Source organism: Aplidium turbinatum, chromosome 6 (genome assembly GCF_918807975.1).
Source record: "Aplidium turbinatum chromosome 6, kaAplTurb1.1, whole genome shotgun sequence".
Taxonomy (NCBI): domain Eukaryota; kingdom Metazoa; phylum Chordata; class Ascidiacea; order Aplousobranchia; family Polyclinidae; genus Aplidium; species Aplidium turbinatum.
The window spans coordinates 19,720,772-19,731,502 of NC_137477.1; the positions used below are offsets into that span (position 1 = coordinate 19,720,772).

Below are 10,731 nucleotides of genomic sequence, written 5' to 3' on the forward strand. Positions count from 1 at the left end.
AATGATTTCTGGTTGGTAGGCTATGCAAGCCCATGATTTTTTAATTACTGAACACGTTTTGTAATTGCCATTGCAAAATTGTGGTTAATGTTTAGTCTAACGCTGTGTGCCCTAGGCAGGATGTACTATTTTGGGATAACCACATTGCTTGTTTTTGCGTCATTAGACTGTATTAATCATCACCTGACAACACATCTGAATGTCACAAGAAATTAAAAACTCAAAATTAGAAAAATTATAGGCTATAAAGAGAAAAAAACGTAGCGCATTCAAACGTCACATGGTTTAGTTGCGTCTAAATTTGACTTTGCTCGTCTACATGGCTATGAACCATCGAGTTCACATTAGCAAACACGTTGTAAAGTAATGCAAAACATAGTTCAACTCTAACTTGTTGTAAACTTGCATTAAAAATTAATGAAACGCTGTGTTTAAAAATGTGTTTCTCTATTGTCAGTAGGGGGTGCTCGAAAAGGATTAATAACTAACGATTTCTACACCAAAAAAATTCATACAAATGGAAAGGAAGAGTAGGCTATGGAATTTTAAGCTGAAAAAACGATGAAGTCTTGTTTTAATTCGAATTGTTTTGATTATATGTAACTTATATGATACTGAGGAGTTTCAATCACCAAGTATTTTTCTATGTTTTGTTTTGAATCAATTCTTTGTGGAAAAGTTAATTCAATTTCAGTGTTATCAGCCTTTATTACAACAAAAATTCGTTTCATTTAGTGTCTGCCCAGTAGCAGATATAAAGGGAGCAGGTGAACACGTGACGTGACCTCTAAAAAAGTGGGAAAAAGCACCAATTTTTTTCATTTTGCAAAGAAGAATTAACTAACTTTACAGTATTATATTAAACTAATCGTTTGTATCATGTGTTTCCAACAGTAGATTTAAAAAGGTAGGCTATAGCCCTATAGTTTTCAATGTGCACATCAAATGCTAAAAAAATATTCCAGCATTTCAAAGTAGGCTAAACACTTGCTCGCTCAACTAGTTCACAATTAAATTAAAACCTATTCAAATAGCTCTAGTATAGCCAAAACACAACTAATTTAGCCAAAAATTATCTTTACTGTTAGTAGGCTAATACACTGTAGCCTAACCTTTAAGCAAAGTTGCCAGGTGGCCTGAAATTCAAACAAACATATTGAGTTAATTTTATATGTTGTGTCAGACTCCGATGGCTAGCAAATCATTCGGACATCAATTTGTGCCAATGCTTAAATTTTAGTGACGCCAGTGAAGTGCAGGACCGTAAGTAAAATATAGTTTTATTATGTGTCAGAATGTTCGAATTTTGTCGAATAAATGAATTTTGTCTTGATTTGCCAAAATTTTGCCACCCCCTGCCAAGCTAGTTGCTACGTATAGGACCTTAACTTTTACATTGTCAATTTACTTTTAGATATTTTTTTCGAAATTCTGGCGTCCCTCCTCCATGGCTTAGTCCAGGGGTCACCAACTGGCGGCCCGCCACGCTGTTATGTACGGCCCGTGGAAGATATCAGCTTACAAAATATAACCAAAAATATTTTTCTTGAGGAGTTATAAAGACCATGAAGGCAAAAAATACTTTCCGGGAAGCATTATTTCGCTTTGTATACGACTTCACCGACCGACCAATCAGATTGTAGTTTTAGGTGGGGACTGGGGGTCGCTGAAAGTTATTCCAATGCGATGTCCAGCCACACTGTAAGCATAGGGTTGCTTATTTTAAGTTTTTAAATGTCACGTAGGCTAAAAACTAGTGCGCGTTTCATCTTTATTGTGTTTCACGAGCAGTGCTCACTTTATGCAAGTTTTTGTTGGCAAAATAGGTCGCTGTGCCAACTCAATTTTTTTATAATAAATTGACAAAATATTATATATAAATTTGAAGACTTTTTCTTGTTGTATTATGAAAATATTTAGCTTAGTAAGACTGCAAAATGTTGTTATCAACAATTCTTGCCATGCTGATAAGCACCGCAAATGACAGTTGTCTATAATCAAAGAAAGACGGTTTTATAGACTTTCACAAAAAGGATGAAAAACCAACTCATTGCTTTTTTAGAAGGAACACTGTTCTTGAGCTACGATAGAAACGTTTTTTCGGTGATTTCCACAAGCTTTTGTTTCATGGTACCTGGTTTCTTTCTCCCTGTTATTGGAACCTATTTTTCGCTGATATGTTTGCAGATCACTATTGTTGCCTGTATTGCGATGTGTCAAACATTTCCTTGTTTACTGAAACTGTTAATTGCAAGATATCTTTTGTGAAGCGAAGTGACAACACCACTCTTGCTTGGCGATGAATATTCTAATGAAACTGCTCTCCTCGCTATATGTGCGCAAAACAAGTGGCCTCATTTATTAGGCATTGTTAAAGAAATTTTTTGTCGTATCCAGGCTTTCACCTGGTGGTTGAAGATTTAGATTAAGTTGTCGGGAAGGCAAGGAAGCCAATCTTCGTGTCCACCTTCAAGCATGTTTTTAAGTGTCCTGCCAAAGACACGGCCGCATGCTCTTGAGCGGTGTCGAACCAGCGGCCTTTCGATTGCCTTTAAAGTTAAGTTAAAGAAGTCAAACGTGTTGTTAAAGGAGCTGGGCCTGGCAGTAACGCTGTTCGACTGATTTTGTTGCTGCGGTATTCTAAGACAAATATTAACAATATGTAACGCTGGATAAGAAATGCGTTCTTTTCTGGCATAAGGGTCAATTTTATTAGGGCTTACCTAAAATTTTATTAGTGCGGCCCGCCACAGCTCTCCTTAGTGCCAAAGTGGCCAGCATGCAAAAAAGGTTGGTGACCGCTGGCTTAGTCTATGCCAGGGGTGTCCAACCTTTTTGGCCAAAGGGCCACATGTAGTTTACGAATGGTTGCGCGGGCCACTTGAGTATTTACTGCTAATTTGTAATCTTAAAAATGACTGTCTGATAATTTCTAATTAATACCCTCACACCCAAATTCTAATCTTAGAAATGTGTTTGTACATTTTATGGGTTATATAAGAAGAGGGAAGTTGGTTTTAAAGTGGTTTAAGGTTTTTAGTTGAAAGCAAGCCAGCAGCAAAGCGTAAAAATGTCAAATTGGCAATTGACCCTTCTGATGTTGCCGGAACAGCGGAGTTGCGCGTCTCGTAATGTATTGTCTGGCTGTCCCTAGGTTCATCCACAAAAAACTTGCTCGCACAAGTAAGTGCTGCCGAATAATGATGTCACGAAAACTGCCAATCTATGAATCCTCTGATCTTTTTCTTTAGAAACAATTTTTTTTGTAAAATTCTAGCAATAGAAAGTTTTGAACTTCTCGCTAAAAGCAAGAAATATTGCTGATTGACTGACTCTTGAAGCACCAGTACTATTGCGTGGAAAAGGGTGGACATAACAATGTAGAAAATGTGATGCGTAACAATGTGCATTGTGATACAATAAAATTAACTTGAACAGTTGCGCACCCCATGCACTAGGGATTATAGAGTAATAGAGAAAGAAAGCAAACAATAAATGCCAATTTATCGGCATGTAAGTTCGCCATAAAGTTGTCATTTCGAAAAATATCACGCGGGCCACTCAGAACCTTCTCGCGGGCCACGGGTTGGACGCCCCTGGTCTATGCATTTCGAAGTCTGCGGTGGTTCCTGTGTTATGATATCCAATGACCTACGTTTTGTTTTTAGTTGCCAGGGCATATCGAAAGTAAACTGTTTAACTTTTAAAACAAAGCAATACTGTACTAAGACAAATGCTCTTTGAGTAAAAACGCCAACAGATTTTATAGCCAATATGCAATAGTTGCAATCAAAAATTAAATTCAACACATCAAGATCGGGTAAAATGCAATCTTCCTTTCACCAGAACCAAATAAACCGCTTGGCATATGTTCGAGTTATGACTTGTGAGCCTACATGAAACATTTCTTTGCAACCAAGCATCTGATTTTATTCCTTCATTTCTGAATTCCAAATAAGAGGAGGCATGCATGCAGAAGTAGATAAAATTTGCTATGCTTTCTTTACAGGCTACGCTACACCATGTCACCAATTTACCATGACCGAGGTCACCAATCTACAATTCGATGATAACATCTTGAAACGATGTGCATTAGTAGTTTTGAAGCTAGCTGGACTAATTGTAGCTTCATAAATATTAATTGTCAAGATACCATGGTGTATGCCTTTACACGCATACTTGGTAAAAAGGGAATCAAGAACAACGTTTTTTCGCAGACTTATTTTTGGACACAAGCATCAACAAGGAATTTTATAAAAGGAGAAACGTACGTCTTCTTTATAAGTTTTGTGTGTAGGCCAAAGAGATCAGAGCACTTGCCAAAGGAAAAATCAGCAAAAAACTCTGAGAGAAGTTGTTCCCAAAATTATACGGTAGGCTACAATGAATAGAAAGGTAAGATTCGATTGATGATATTTTTTCTCATTAGAGTAGAAGCTTGATTTATCTTCAGAAATTCCACAAATTTTATATCTAAATAGCTTATGTTTAATTTGCATTTTGCAATGCAAGTAAATTATGAAAGTTGTCGGATTCAATCTTCTCTACACCCCATCAGCAACTTGCACATAAGTTACTCAGTGGGTTTTGGCAATGTGAGGATGTCTGATCGAGTATCGGTAAAACACATTGACATCTCAGTTGTGTGGCTTGATGTTGGTGAAGTTTATGTTGATATTGTTTATGTTTAAATGTTATGTTATACATACACTACAAACAGGACGCCACTGTTTCGACCTGAAGGTCTCATCAGTGCAGTAAATGTACACTAGACTTGAACGCCTTACTACTATAGACTGTAAGTAGGCCTAATGCAGAGTGGTGATTTTGTCATTTATTTTATGTTATATGTTTTATTTTGATGTTGCGCAGATAAGCACAGCAGCAGTTCTGTTTTCACTCTTATTTGTATCAATCGCGCATGAAATAGAAGAAAAAAGGTCAGGAGTATCAAAGTGGTTGGGTGAAAACTGCAGCAAGGTTTGCTTCATGTGCAACTCACAATTAATCAAAAAACGACAAGGTAACTGTTGTGTTCTTCTTACATAATAAATAAAGCTACAATAAGCTTTCTCAGTTCTGAAACTGTAATAAGAATAATCAACCTTTGCTGCACTAATTTGTGTTCTATCAGACGGTACGATAAACGGATAAAGCAATCACGAGGATGAAAGCTAATCTCTACTCGTGCAGACGAGCAGGGTTTCTAACTGGGTTTCGTAAATATCATAACAGTAACTATAACCGGTTTTATTTTTGAGTGTTTTTCATTGATTTTTTGTGAGCAATATTTTTCTTTACTTTTCTTTCTATTCTTATTTTTTTATTATGAATTGTGTCTCCTTGTAAATCTTGATCAAGCTAATATTTTCGGGATGTTTTTTGCTTCATCAAAAAGTAGGCTGTTTTACGCAGTTTGATTAGGCTTTGCTTGTGCTAATTTTACCAGTTGCAATCCTATTCAAAGGAAAAGGATTGGTTGTGAAATGCAATTATTATTGATTCATAAATAAGGCGCCACCATAGAAAAGTAGGTAAAGTACTGTAAGCTACAATAGGCTACAAAGAGGCCATAAAAGCCAGATCTGCTGAATTCCCGTTTCATAATAGTCCCAAACGACAAAGTAGGCTACAGTTGTTTCTACTAAAATGTAAATTACTGATTTATTGTTATTAATTTCCTATTATTTTAATTTTCCAGGTGATCGTTGGAGCAATAATAACGATGATATTTTTCTCAAACGAAGAAAACGAAGTCTAGTCTCCATGCGAATGCTTTGCGTGAACTGTCGAGATCACTGTTCGATTTAGCATAATATGAAGTCTGAAAGCTGCTACACAAACTACCAACTAAACAATAACTTTCTTGTCTTTTTTTTTTTTATCCGAAAGGCTTAATAATTATTGTTGTCAAAGTGTTGTAATTTTTCAAGTTGAAACAGTAGGCTAATATCCAAATGCAAGAAATGCAAAATTACCTGCTGAGAGTAGAGAGCGAGTTTTGTCAATAAATGGATAAAAAGACCCTTTGAATTAACTTTGTGCAGCTTTGTAAACTGTGGAATACGCTTTAATTAAAAAGCATTGGCTTTGAAGTTAGGCAAGTTTACAACGAAGCTTGTGTAATATGAAGTTTGGATGACAAAAACATCTGGCAACATTTTTGGATTCACTTTAGGCCAGTGCTTCCACTTTGAAGGATTTTATCCCAAAATCGGGATTTTTCAACGTTTCGAAGGATAAAAAAAGGAAATGAAGATAGGAAGAATTTTTTAAGGATTTTTAACAATTTTACAAGGAAATTTTGTCTTAAAAAGGGAATTGTTATTTTGAGCAATTTTAAAGAAAATTTTATTGATATTCCCTTTCAAAAGTTCTAAAAACGACTGGAATAACGATAATCAGCTGGTTTCCGTGGTCAGTCGCCATCCGGAACCACCCCTCACATCTATGCTCTCACTCACTTTCCCATTCTCGCCTTTCTGTCGCTTGATTTCTATTCTCGATATTGTGGGAATTGGACGTGAGTGCAGTAAGTTAGTTCTCAATTCTTTTAGTTACAATTAGGTACCGGTAATCCGTTGATTCACAGTTGAACTTGAGTAGCAATGACAAAGTTCGCTGAGCTTCAACGTACAGTTAGGTATGATAAGCTTAGGCTAGTGGTATCCTTCCGGTTTAGAAAAGTTAGTTATAGCCTATGCTATCTTATTATGGTGTCATAATAATAGAGCGAGCTAGGCTGTGTATGTGTGCATGTACAACATAGTATACACAGTCAGACTGAGTCAGTAGCCTATCATGAATAAGCCTAGTATCCTGAAGTTTTTCATCAGTCTCAGATGATTGTGAAGACGTTACTGACAAGGAGAAAAAAGAGATAGCCTAGCCTATAGTGTTAAGTTAGCGCATCAAGAAAAACTGCACTAAACACAAAAATAAATTTGTTAATGAATGGATAATTCGTTACGGTACTGGATATTTACCACCTGTACATTTTCGATGTTAGTAATTGGTTAGGAGCCCGGGTATAGGAAAGATGAGAGTGGTACGGTAATTGGTAAATGATGTCCAAGACTCCAGGTGGTAAATGTCCCAGAATCGACTAACTGACAAGCAGTTTTTTGTCTGGACAGTGAACGAAGGTAGTAAACCACGTCATTGTATTGCTTTGACATACCGATGCTACTGAAAAAAAATCAAGATTAAAATAGCTTTAGTAATAAAATGTATCTGAAGACCCTTAACCTGTGTTCTGGCTTCTCGGTGTTTAGAGAATAGGACATATATTATTTGTAGGATCCATCATGGCCACCTGGAGATGCGGCCTGATTTGTCACATTTTGCAGATTTTGATTACAGCTACTGCTAGTGCTTGACTGACATTTTTTGAGATGTTTTTACTTTTTGCGGTTTCCTAATGACATAAAACTTTTTTGTTGCCTTGGGGAAGCAATAGCAAACGAGAAAAAGTAAGTTGAAAAACGCAAAATCAGACTGTTATTGAAAATTAACAGTCTGACTAAAATCTTCGAAATCAAATTTTCTTTGTTTTTCAACATGTGAGGATGTTAAAACCTATTGTGGCATGTGGGGAAAAGAATAAAGAAAGCGTAAAAATCTAATTTTTAGAAAAATTTATTCAAACATTCGCCCAAAGTTAGAAAAACCTGGAAATTTCTGCAAAATGTGACAAATCAGGCCGTATCTTTAGGTGGCCATGGATCCATCTAAAGGATTTAACCAAATGTAGGCTATAAAATCAGTAAAAAAAAATAGCTTTACTTTTTACTTTATATACTTTTTACTAAAATAGCTTTAACTGAGATTATAATAACTTTAAAGTTGTATTAGCACCTTTTTTAACTTAAATAACGTCAAATATAACCTCGCCTGTGAAGGAAATTTTGAAGGATTTCCGACTGAGAAAAAAGGGATTTTTCAGGACAAAAAGGAAACGGAAGAGGATTTATCAATTGTCAGAAGTGGAAGCACTGCTTTAGGCATATACTCCCAGCAAGTAGGCTACTGGTTTTGCACCAATGTTATAGAAGGGAAATCTAGACTACAATTTGTGTAAACTTCAAATTGCTGGGAAGAAAAATTGTAATTGGGAAAAGTTTTGAGGTTTTATAAACAAAAATTGAGCGAGAACATGGACGACTGGAAACTTAACATTTGCTAGGACGAATGCATTGTTTTTCTTAGAAATCACACAAAAATTTGCGCATACCGCTGTCAAAAAGAGATGGCGTTCTTTTATAAAGTTGAAACATGTTCAAGGGGGTTTCAGAGGAAAAGGCACTGGTGCACTGTAATTGCAATTGGGGAACTTTTAAAACGGTTATGAGAAAATTCACTTTGTGGCGTGTGACAATTACGCTTATTCGCATCCTGAACTTCCATATATCTCTGTTCAAACTACATTTATCGCTGATGATTATGCTGAGCATGCTAATAGGCTATAGCCCATAGTTAAGTTAAGACCGTTACGTTGTTAAAGTCTTCACTTAACTGTCGTGCAGGTCTATTTTAAAATTAGAGTTATGTTGGATATTTTAGTTACTGTGTAGGTTTATTACACCTGTTACAACAAACCTATAGCCACTGCAGACGTAGCCCAATATCACTAGGGTTGAAAATTTGGAGATCTGAATTTTCCAGGACAGCATGGTCCAAGACAGCGAGCAAGAAGAGGTTTCACGAAAAATTTACCGCTGCATAAAATATTATTTTCAACTTGCAAAAATAACAAGCCAAAACAATTGTGTCAGTTTCTGTTTTTAATTTGGTGATTGACAGACGTAAACATAGACATTCTGCTCACTCATCAGCCATTCTCTTCAATGTGTCGCTTTTCAATCGCTTCAAAATTGCTTGTGCTACCGAACATGGAGCACGTCTTCAGTGCAAAGTCTTTTAAAGTAAATTCTTTCAGGTTTGGTGGCCGTGCTTGATTAGTGATTATTCTCCGATAGGCTAAAGTATAGCTTATCTTGAAATTTGATCTTTGTATGTACGTCTTAAACGTTACGGTTTTGCTACTGTTCTCTTTTGTTGGTTTTGTTGCTGTACTGTATTTTATTTCTACAATATCGTTTTTTTTTGCATTCCGACAAAAAATAAATGAATTGAATGCGAAGTTATTTCATGCAAGTGTAGGCTACACTATAGCCTACAGTGGATTAGTAACTTATAATAGACACTGTGGTTTACCATTTGTATAAAATTCCTTTTCTTTAGAATAGGCTAGAATCAGTGGCGCGGGAACTATTTTTCTCTAGGGGGGGCTGAAGCTGCCGTAGTGTTATCAGCGTCTGGGGGGCTTCGCCCCCCAGACCCCCACTTATGTGACAACATTTAAAACTGATAGTGGGCATCCGGCACTTCTTGTGTAAAAGGAAAAAAAAACAGCACACACATTGCAAAATTGTAACAAATGAAGAACGGCAAACAACAAAAAAGCTGTTCAGGAAATTAAAATGAAAACGAACAAACTAGAAAGTAATATGAAAACGAAAGTTTGTGGAAATGAGCTCTCACACGCTTCCGAAGATTGATTTTTGCTCAGGTGTTTTCTATATGAACTGTGCCATGAGTTCTTTGACAACGACAGTGTCCAAAATGTTTTGGTGGACATGCATCAACGCAACATGAGTACCGAGTCTTTTTTGTGTCATTAAGCTTTTCAACCACGTTTTCAGGCGTCCTAGAGCAGAAAAAACGTTGTGATGATGCAGCCGAAACCGAGAAGCAAAGGCAGAGCTCCACGAATTTTCGCGTTTCTTTGAAAAGATCAAGTGTTTGAGGGTTTAGTTGCGATAGTATCTCAGCAACCTTTTGAACGGAGTTTGCGGTTTTTCCGCTTTTCACATCGCTGAGCAAAGCAAGTTCCGTTTTTAGGCGATCTTTTCTGATGGCACTGGGTAAGCTGATCTCAGTATCAGATCTTTCCTCTCCGAAATACTTCTGGAGTTTTACTCACTCGGGGTTCCTTTGGCGTCTTTAGGTTATTGACAGACGCAAAGATGTTCGCTGCTCGCCTGCTCCCATAAGCTTGGAAACGGATTCATCTTTTCTGAGATTTTTTTTATCCGTTTGCGGAGAATGTGATTGATTTCAAAGCTGAAGAAGCAAAGATCTTCTTGTTTTGGAGCTGTCTTGCGACGGCTTCTGCAGGCTGAAAAACTTTACCGCTGCAGGTAATCGCAAAATAAAGCCGCATCGTGCGTGCTTGTTTTACCAAGCCGAATATGTTTGCTCGTGCATCTCCTCTCATTACACTATCTTCTGTCAGTCAGACATGACAAAGCAATATCCTGTATTATTGTAATGTTCAGAAGAACGCATGAAATGTAAATATTGCAGAATGATGTCCAATAAACGATGGAGCGCCGTGTTAGTAGGGAGGGTGGCTAGTACCGCTACTGCGAGGCATAGCTCCCTGTGATTGACGACTCTTTATTGCGAATGATGAGCGCGACCACACGTATTAGGAACTCGGCTCATCGTAGCAGTTATTGTTCGAAAACTGTCTGAAAATATGTTATGTAGGCCTACCTTAAATTGTCAGAATTTTGTAAGGGGAGCTGAAGCTATTATAGAAAATTCCAGGAGGGCTGAATTTGCTCTAGGAGGGGCTGCAGCCCCTTGAGCACCCCTACTTCCCGCGCCCTTGGCTAGAATTGATCTCTCTGTGCTCCCCTGACATTTTTCTTTGGACAATCAATA

At 37.1% G+C, this 10,731-nt stretch overlaps 1 long non-coding RNA gene across 1 annotated transcript; it reads left to right on the forward strand.

Moving 5' to 3' along the window:
- The first annotated feature begins 4,305 nt into the window (after nucleotides 1-4,305).
- Nucleotides 4,306-5,972, forward strand: LOC145771678 (uncharacterized). The gene is made up of 3 exons (XR_014289252.1): nucleotides 4,306-4,395; nucleotides 4,873-5,023; nucleotides 5,702-5,972. It is a non-coding gene; the product is annotated as an uncharacterized LOC145771678 (long non-coding RNA).
- Nucleotides 5,973-10,731: the final 4,759 nt, after the last annotated feature.